Below are 10000 nucleotides of genomic sequence, written 5' to 3' on the forward strand. Positions count from 1 at the left end.
AGCATACACACCTGACGAATTTTTTTTTTTCATCTCTGAATGGGGTATGGGCGAGGTAAGGTTTTCACATTTTGATCTGTTCAAATGACATACAATGGTAATACCTCCCCCCCCCCCTCTCTCTCTCTCTCCTCTCTCTCTCTCTCTGTGTGTGTGTGTGTGTGGAGAGAGAGAGAGAGAGAGAGAGAGAGAGAGAGAGAGAGAGAGAGTCTGTTTTTGTTATTTTGTGTTTTTTTGTTCGGGGGGGGGGGGGGGGGGGGGGGGGGAGGGGGGGGGGGGGTGTTTGTTTGTTTTGTAGTTTTGTTTCTTTTTTTTTTAATACAATTTTATTTTCTTCCTACTTTTTCTTTTTAAATATAAATATTTAAAACAGGCCATTAGCGTGTCGGTTCCTCACCATTTGTTTGCCCATAGTGATATGTGCACTCCTTCAATCTTATCTTTCAATGCGCCGCGTCAACATTGGGGCCAAAAACTTCTTGCCTTGTTTGTGCTTACGCCCTTTCCTGTCTGTCAAATTCAATAACAAATTTCAAAGAGATCACTAATCCTGGCGTCATTAACAATCTCCTCTGAGATCCGTTACAGTCCCAACAACAATGTAACGCTGATAGCTGGAGTGCACTTTGAAGCAATAAAAAATTATTTACTATTATCAACAAAGAACTTTCTAGGTAAGGGCGAGCGGGCGTTCCACGAAACAAACAAAAATATATGCAGCTTTATTCGTAAAAGGGCCTGTCAAATTAATTCAACATAATGACAAGAAAGTGAATAAGACACCAATAAGGTAGAATTTCAAAGGATTATTTAATTAAAACTTAACTTGTCGATTATACGCCTCTACATGTGGGGGTCCCGATTGTAAATCACTCCACTCGCATACAAAAGGACCGGTTTCATTCGGGTTTTCCCTATTCTGACTCTTCTGTTCAGACGGTGAATTGGGTGAATTGCGCATTCGGTTAAATCTGTCGAAAAGTATTATGAACTAGACTAGTGCCCCATGCAAATACCGGGAGCTTTTGAGGCTATAGGAGAGGATTCAACCCAGGCTCTGATGTACTTAACATATTATATTATATTTAAACGGTAATACGTTTTTAGTAGAATTAAACAAGCGTTCAATGCTTGTAACCATCCACAGCTTATAGTTGCATTCAATGGAATGGTCTCTAAAGGGATACTTTTTTATATCAAGGATGTTCTTTGCTAAAATAAAATAAAAAGCCTGAACATTTTTCACGTAAAGAGCATATCATATGAAAATATTATATTCCGTGCAAAGCTCCCCTTCATCAAATGCTATCACCCTTAATTCTTAGAAAATGATATATCCATCTAGCTTCCCCGCCCCCCAACTGTTGCCTTTAAACAACTAATACTCAAAATCAACTCACCAATATCGACCAAGGTGAGCCTTAAGATTTTCTTCTTTTTCTTTTTTATTTTGTTGGTTTTCCGGCTTTCGACGGAAAAGGGACATCCCTATTTTATGTTTCATGTTAATGAATTCATCGGAAGTTGAACGTGTTTGCAGGGTAACACAAGATAAAGAACAGGAAAGCGGAAAGGACCTGTAAGACTGTGGCTATGACTACATCTCTGATGGCAAGTTGTACCTGCATTGTCCAAGTAGTAAAGATATAACATTTACAACAATGCGCTTTCCGGTTTCCCTCCTACGCAGAGTCCACGGCTATGAATATGAATTGACTATGTGATTAGTGATAAAAGTGACCACACAACTCTCTCTCTCTCTCTCTCTCTCTCTCTCTCTCTCTCTCTCTCTCTCTCTCTCTCTCTCTCTCTCTCTCTCTCTTCTACTTCGTACGCTCAGAGGATGAAAGTGGGTGTTTGTGTGTGTGTGAGAGAGAGAGAGAGAGAGAGAGAGAGAGAGAGAGAGCGAGAGAGAGAGAGAGCGAGAGAGAGAGATTCACCATGGTAAAATGACTGTCCATGCAACTGAAATAAAACCACACGACGTGTATTTATGACATCCGTCATACCAGGTCTGACCATGGCACAGACCGTCACCACTACCATAACACACCAACATTGTTATATCTTCTTTTGTAATATCTATTTATTTATTTCGTATACACCCTCTCTAAATACCCCCTTTAAAAATTATATAAAAAATTACATTATGCCAAGAGGTCTGTACATCTTTGCCGTGCTCTGAAAAAAAAAAAAACACATTTTTTTTAATGACCAGAAAACTATCTATAAGGTTTGGAAGGACGAGTTTTCTGGCCAAATTTTGAAAATGTGTTGCTTTTGTTTACAGAGTACAACGGATAAATTATCAGCACCAAATGTAATAGATATATTTTTTAATTGAGCTTTTATATAGAGCAATATCCACTAAATGTGCTCAAGGCGCTTTCCAAGAGGTCCCTGGCCAACAGCAACATTTAACATTGTAGAATCTCAAAATCCAAAGGACAATTAATGGAAGAACATATCCAACCAGAGAAGATGTGTGCACGTGAAGATCGAGATAGGACATACCCTCAGGAAGGGGGTCTTCTCTTTGTGACCTCATAGCCTCTTGACTAAATTAGAAGAATTGTTGGAAGACCAAAGACGATCGGTTGACTTGGGACACAAAAGGAGAGGATCGGCATGGCACAAACTGAGAAATAAGGCAATGAACCAGGAAATATCGGGAAAGGACAGTCGCAACCCCGTGTTTCACCATGGACTATGAGTAAAGAGTCTAGAATCAAACAAAACAACATCTAAAAAAACCCCAACAAATTTGAGCTTTTAATTCACCCAATATCACCTAAAAATACTCCAAGTGCATTAGGCGTCCCAAGCCAACAGCAACACTAAACATTTAAGACACGACATGACTCCTACATTCTTGACATATACAGTGGAACACTCTTAGCTGCAGACCTACCTACCTACTTCAAAATTTAAAAGTTCGTAATTTTTAGGAGATAAATACAGTAGTCGCTATATTAATCAACAATTTAGCCTTACAAGGATTAAATAACACTTCAGAATCCTTAATATTATGAAGTCTGGCAACAATGTTCATTTTCGATAAGTCTTCATGACTTAGAGACGCTCATGAAGTTCTGAAATTGTAGCTAATATTCCGTATTGCTACAAATGTTATGTAATAGGAGACAGGTCCGCAGATGTCAGAATTGTGTTGCCCACAGAGGGACTCGAACATGGGACCTACAGATCTGAAGTCGTACAGAGAGTTCTATCTCCAATATATTGTTATATCGTTTGTAATGGGGGGGGGGGGGGGGGGGCAGACTCCTTGTATTGGTATTGTCATAATCGGCTTACTCAAACATCCCAAACACAGAATGTAGCTTGGAGATAAAGAAAAAGAAAAAGTCGAGTCGTTAAACCCTACACCTCATCTGGCCGGCTCTGTGTCGGCACCACAAACTGAAAGATATAAACCTTGATGTAAAATAATAATAATAATAATAATAATAATAATAATAATAATAATAATAATAATAATAATAATAATAATAATAATAATAATAATAATATAATAATAACGATAAGGATGATGATGATTATGATAATAATAATAATAATAATAATAATAATAATAATAATAATAATAATAATAATAATAATAATAATAATAAAGTAATAAGCGATGGTGGTGGTGATGGTGATATGATGAAGGCGGAATAGATCAACAAACAAATAAATAGATAGATGAAACCACAATTAGGATTTAACTGTGGGTACACAACAATGAACTTACATAAATTATACATTAATCATCGGTAAGGCGTGAAGATAGATTACCTCCGACACCAGAAGACCAAAAGGGGTTTGACACCTTCTCTCGGTCCCCAAATCACCCCGTGGCGGGGGACCGTCTTTGATGTGTCCCCCTATCCCCCCCCCCCCCCCCCCCCCCCCCCCCCCCCCCCCCCCCCCCCCCCCCCCCCCCCCCCCCCCCCCCCCCCCCCCCCCTCCTCCCACCAGACCTGAATCCAGGTATAGCCAGGTACACACAGTATTGCGTTTCGGGGCTCCTGCTAGCTTTGATCTTCAAACGGGCGATAAGAAGAAAATAAATGACACTATTCAAAGACTTCGAGCGCTGTGGGAATAGCCCTATGACCTGAAATCCCTAGTCAATTTTAAAATCTGGTTTAAAAGGAGAGAGAGAGAGAGAGAGAGAGAAGAAGAAGAAGAAGAAGAAGAAGAAGAAGAAGAAGAAGAAGAAGAAGAAGAAGAAGAAGAAGAAGAAGAAGAAGAAGAAGAAGAAGAAGAAGAAGAAGAAGAGGAAGAAAGAAAGAAAGAAAGAAAGAAAGAAAGAAAGAAATCATTAGCGAAGTCCCAGGTCTGAAAGTGTTTACCAAGATGAGGGTGATTTAAATCTATCGACATCTGAAGGACGAGTCTTCTGGTCAAATTTTTAAATACCCGTCTCATCAGAGTACGGCAGTTAACTGGTTAAAGCAACAGGTTAAAGATATTTGGACAAGATGAGAGATATGAATTTAAATATATCCATGAAGTAAAGATTCATGTTATAACTCAAAATTTGAAAAAGGCATTGTACCGGTGTATAACAGAGATAAATGATAGATGAAGATTGATACCGTATGAAGAAGCAAGGAAACAGATAGGACGAGAGGGAAGAAATCTTGTGTATTTCTATACGTAGAATATCCATTAAGATTTGAGGGATTTAAAGATATTAATAAGAATGCCCTTTGATATTCAATGCCGTTACGCCTTATGATTCTTTATCATTATTAATCTATTTTCCAATAGTAAAGAAGCTACGAACTCTATCACACTAGGGCTATTATTATCAAATATAATTCATGTCCGATCAATGCCCTACATTGGAATAAAGCCTTTTCATACATTATTATTTTGGTAAGAAATTTCATACTTCAAACGCCGGACGGATTAAGGTGACCCTCCATTCGTTAAAAATTCTTAAATCTGAGTATCACACGAGGTCTCAGATTTAGGAATGTTTGCTAAGTTGAGGGTCATATGAGTTCATCGCGATATTTCAAATACAAAAGTTTTAGTTTTTACAGGGGAAAAATGTGTTTTATGTAATGTTTATGAGGAATGAAAGGCGCACAATATTTGGCCGATTTCAAGACAGCGTGTGAAAGCCTGATACAGAAAATAAAATAAAAATGAACTCGCTCGTCATACCTTTTTCGAGAATTAATAACCAATAACATTTACACAACTATAAATAATGAGATGATAGGTTTCTCCTTATCGGGACATTTTGCGAACTCGAGCCACATGCGTTGTCACTCTCAGGATTTAGTTGGGTTTTTATCCATACATTCCGACTCCTCTGTTGACAACAGTGAATTGGGTAGCTGCATTCTGTTAAATCTGTCGAAATGTATTTTGAGATTAGATGGTCAGCGAACATCATTGTGGATACACAATAGGAAATCGTAAATCCCATTTCAGGAATACAGTGGCATGTCTGTAGCAAAACTGATTACTTTCATCCTTACAACGAGCTTTTTCTTAAACGCACAATCGAAGGCCATAAAACATTCTCGAACTTTTGGATTAGAGATCAACGCGAACGTTGTGATAATTGACAATGCGATAAAATGTTTCTTTCCCTTTCGAAAACGGTTGCGCTCATGGCTTCGTAGTACATTTTTTTATATTATTGTTACACCTAAAAGGAGGGTCTAAGGAGTGTACAACTTGTAGTCTATATTATAGATCTTTTGTTAATGGCCACTCTCATTTGTGCGTGAGTTTATCAATGCGTTAAATGCATGACAAAATAAGGGGTATATAATCTTACAGCGTATATAATCTATAGATAACGGAAGAGGGGCAGGGGTCAAAAAGGGGGAAATATCAGTTTGAAACTGACCGTAGCTACTTTGGACAACTGTGTACTCTAGAGTACCGTGCATTGCCCATGCTATCCAGTGCACGATGCACGTGCAAGACCATTATGATTCTATTATTATCTATAAGAAATTGTTATAACCAGACTCCGTATACCTTCCACTCTGTCAAGACTATTACAGCCTATATTGTGTTATTATTGGGTCTGGTCATTTAAATGATCTCTCACCTTCTCTCTCTCTCTCTCTCTCTCTCTCTCTCTCTCTCTCTCTCTCTCTCTCTCTCTCTCTCTCTCAGTGTCTTCTTTATTTGGCTAAGCGAAACGGCGTTTCGTCTATCATTAAAGCCAAGCGATGTCGAGCGTGATAAGTGATCCGATTCTGACGGACGACAACGAGAGCAACATTTCGAACCTGGCGTCGTGTACTTGGAGAAAGCTCATCACACACACAACCAGAACTCAACACATACATACACATGAGAGAAGAAGAAGAAGAAGAAGAAGAAGAAGAAGAAGAAGAAGAAGAAGAAGAAGAAGAAGAAGAAGAAGAAGAAGAAGAAGAAGAAGAAGAAGAAGAAGAAGAAGAAGAAGAAGAAGAAGATTTTAAAGACGCTCTTTTAGATTAAAACATACAATGGAAAAATACTTGAAAAGCGGCAAGCACAGACAAGCCTCTAAGTACGATCACACACGTTTTAGAGCTCTGCTACCAACGGGTAAAAAAAGAGAGACAAAGAAACGCCATCGCCTTCATTGACGAGCTATCACGGCCAGACAAAAGCAAACCCATTAAGGGAACGAGTCTGACCACCAACTTCAATTAACGCTTTTCCATGCTTAAGGACCGATTGACACAATTCTACAGACTACATCGTGTATCAATGCAGGCAAAGACTTCCTCTTGTCAATAAGAGAAAATCGATTACACCTCATCGAAGTCACGTGACGGTGGCCATGAGAGTACGCAGCTTATCACGACTATATTCTCTTGAACGGAGCAGGTTCACCCCCCCCCCCCCCCCAAAAAAAAAAAGAAGAAAAATTCGAATTTAGAAAAATGTCTCTGAATAAAAATGATGACGAGGATATACATTGCACCCCCCCCCCCCCCCCCCCCCCCGGTAATCAGAAGGTCTGAGGTTCGATCCCCAGTCGAGGTGGACTGATTTTTTAGGATGGTTTTTTTTCTTGTATTTTTCTTTCTTGCTTTTCTCTGGCACTTTTCATTCACACTTATTAAAATCGGTGCCTGCTCCTTAATTTATTGATTTGTTAATTTCTGTCACTCTCTAAAACTATTGGTCTCAATAAAACGTACATTTAGACGGTCTAACCCATTTTTCTTCTTTATTTTTACGTTAAATCCGATTTTAGCATCAAGGCCACACAGACCGCATGTCGTTTTGAGGCGGTCCGGTAAGTCATAATCAGAAAATTACCTTTTCTGTTTCCTAACCAACATGTCAACGTCAATAATAAAAATCTCTTAAATGTGTTCCTTATACTGTAGCCACGTGTATATTATGGTATAGAGTAATTACTTATTCTATTAATCAGTATCATTTCCACTCCAGTACAAAGATATGGATGGAACGAAATTGACGTCATTCAGCTCTTTGTTATTGTTTTTAGCCAGCCATTCTTATGAACAGTTCTCACTAAATTCTATCAATCAGACTATAAACGTTCAGATTTACTCATAGATTTGTGTGGTGGTGCGTTATATCCAGCTGGCTAATGTTGTGAGTATTTTGTCTAAACGCACAGCATCAATAATGCACACACAATATTAAAACTCAACATAACTTCAATCTGGTTTATACTCAACGAATATTTCATTCCGAGTTTTATGCAAAGTGAGGATGAGGAAATGACATCCAAGCGGCCTCCGACAACCCTGACTGCATGCAGGCAAAAAGATTTGAAGGGGGGAAAAAAATAAAAAACAACAACAAAAAAAACGATAGGTAGAGACCAGACCCGATACGTTTGACATCTGATGGCAGGTTGTATGCAAAGATGAAACGTCTGCAACCTAACATTTTAACAAGCCGCCGTGCTGGTGTGTGTGTGTGTATGTGTGTGTGTGTGTGTGTGTGTGTGCGTGTGCGTGTGTATATGTGTGTGCGTCTATGTGTCTATAGATTGGGGAATAATATTTACATCATGAGGAATTTAAATTTCTTTTGTAGTGTGTAAATGTCAGTGAGTGTATGAGCGAGAGTGTGTTCGTTTGTTTGTATGTAACCCAAAAATAATATAAAATACAATATAAACGTTAATATGATGTGGTCTTGTTGCATAGCCCTCGCCTTGGGTCCGGAATGTCCAGGGTTCGAGTCCCGCTCTGAGCGGCGCACACTTGAGTCCTTGAAAAAGGCTTTTTACCCACAATTTCTCAATTTACTCAGGTGTAAAATGAGTACCTGGCCATTCACAGCGTTGTCTTAATAAAAAAATTGTACCAAAACCCCAAAAGGGTTCATGTTATGTCCTACACGTAAAGTGTTGCTATTGGCAAGGGACCTTTATGCAAAGTGCTTTGAGCACTTTAGTCGATAGTGGGCTATATAAATAGTCGTGTTTAATATTAATATAAAGCGAGACAAGAGCTCAGACAAAACCTAACAGTGGAACTTGTCCATCTACCACATGGCAGATTAAAGCCTCTTCTAACCTTGGAACATGATTTGAGAATATGCACATACGACTACATGTGTTATGATCGAATAATAGATCACCGGCACATTAAGTAGATATTGCGCTATATACATATATATATATATGTATATATATATATATATATATATATATATATATATATATATATATATATATATATATATATAAAGCTCAAGGTTACCCACACTTTTTGTAATTATTACAACCGTGCCTCATTTGCAACAGACAAAACACTATCTATCTTAACTTTTAGTATTTCCAAATCTCTGTCAAACAGGATTATTCTTTATCATCTGATAGCATTTGAATCTGGAAGATATATATATATATATATATATATATATATATAGAGAGAGAGAGAGAGAGAGAGAGAGAGAGAGAGAGAGAGAGACCGATTATCGATAGATAGTGCGGATAGATAGTGTCGTGTGATTACCATGATTGCCTCTTCCAGATTCAAATGCTATCAAATGATAAAGAATAATCCTGTTTGACAGAGATTTGGAAATACTTAAAGTTTAGATAGATAGTGTTTTGTCTGTTGCAAATGAGGCATGGTTGTAATAATTACAAAAAGTGTGGGTAACCTTGAGCTTTATATATATATATATATATATATATATATTATATATTATATATATATATATATATATATATATATATATATATATACATGTTTGTCATCATGATGATAATGATATATATGCCTTTTAGGTACGAAGCCCATTTAAGTGAAAGCCTGTGAGTGTGCGTGTGTATGTTTGGTTTTGCACTTTAGTTTCATGTATGCCATGTATAAGCTGTAACCAAAAAAAAAATTGCCTTCATGGACAATAAAGATATTCCTATCATATATAAATAATATATATATATATATATATATATATATATATATATATATATATATATATATATATATATATATATATATATATATACATATATATAAGTATAAATGGCACACAGTTATACAATTTAAAGCTATATAATAAAGCACAACCTTTGCTCCATCCATTTGACGTGAGCCTAAACTAAATCTAACCTTTGCCTTGCTTAGGTTTGCTAAGACTTAGGCCTAGGCTTTACCTGGATTTGAGACATGACTATGAGGTAGGCACAGCCCAGTCAAGTTTGTAACACACATGACTACGAGTCAGTCAAACGATCTATTAAGTTTTGACAAATGAAACATTATAACTGTTGTTGAAGGATGCATTGTAAATTAGATCGATATGATACTTAAATACTAGTATACTAGACATGTTTTTCACATGAGGTCAACTTATATCCGGGGTCAAGTCCGTGTACAAAAATTAAATCTAAGAAAATCACAAGATTAGACTATTCTTTTATTCTGAATGGATCGGGTTGTTGTGACAAAGAAAAAAACATCATAGTGATAGTGGAGAACATGATTTTATGACTTTGATGTGCTGAGTACGAATATGATAGTTCGCTTCA

General features: G+C 37.4%; 1 protein-coding gene across 1 annotated transcript in view; it reads right to left on the reverse strand.

Moving 5' to 3' along the window:
• Positions 1-10000, reverse strand: part of LOC144980978 (glypican-6-like) — a 158849-nt gene that overhangs the window by 147659 nt on the left and 1190 nt on the right. The window lies entirely within an intron of this gene.

Source organism: Berghia stephanieae, chromosome 10 (assembly GCF_034508935.2).
Source record: "Berghia stephanieae isolate SIO BIC M18660-M18661 chromosome 10, UCSD_Bste_1.3, whole genome shotgun sequence".
Classification (NCBI taxonomy): domain Eukaryota; kingdom Metazoa; phylum Mollusca; class Gastropoda; order Nudibranchia; family Aeolidiidae; genus Berghia; species Berghia stephanieae.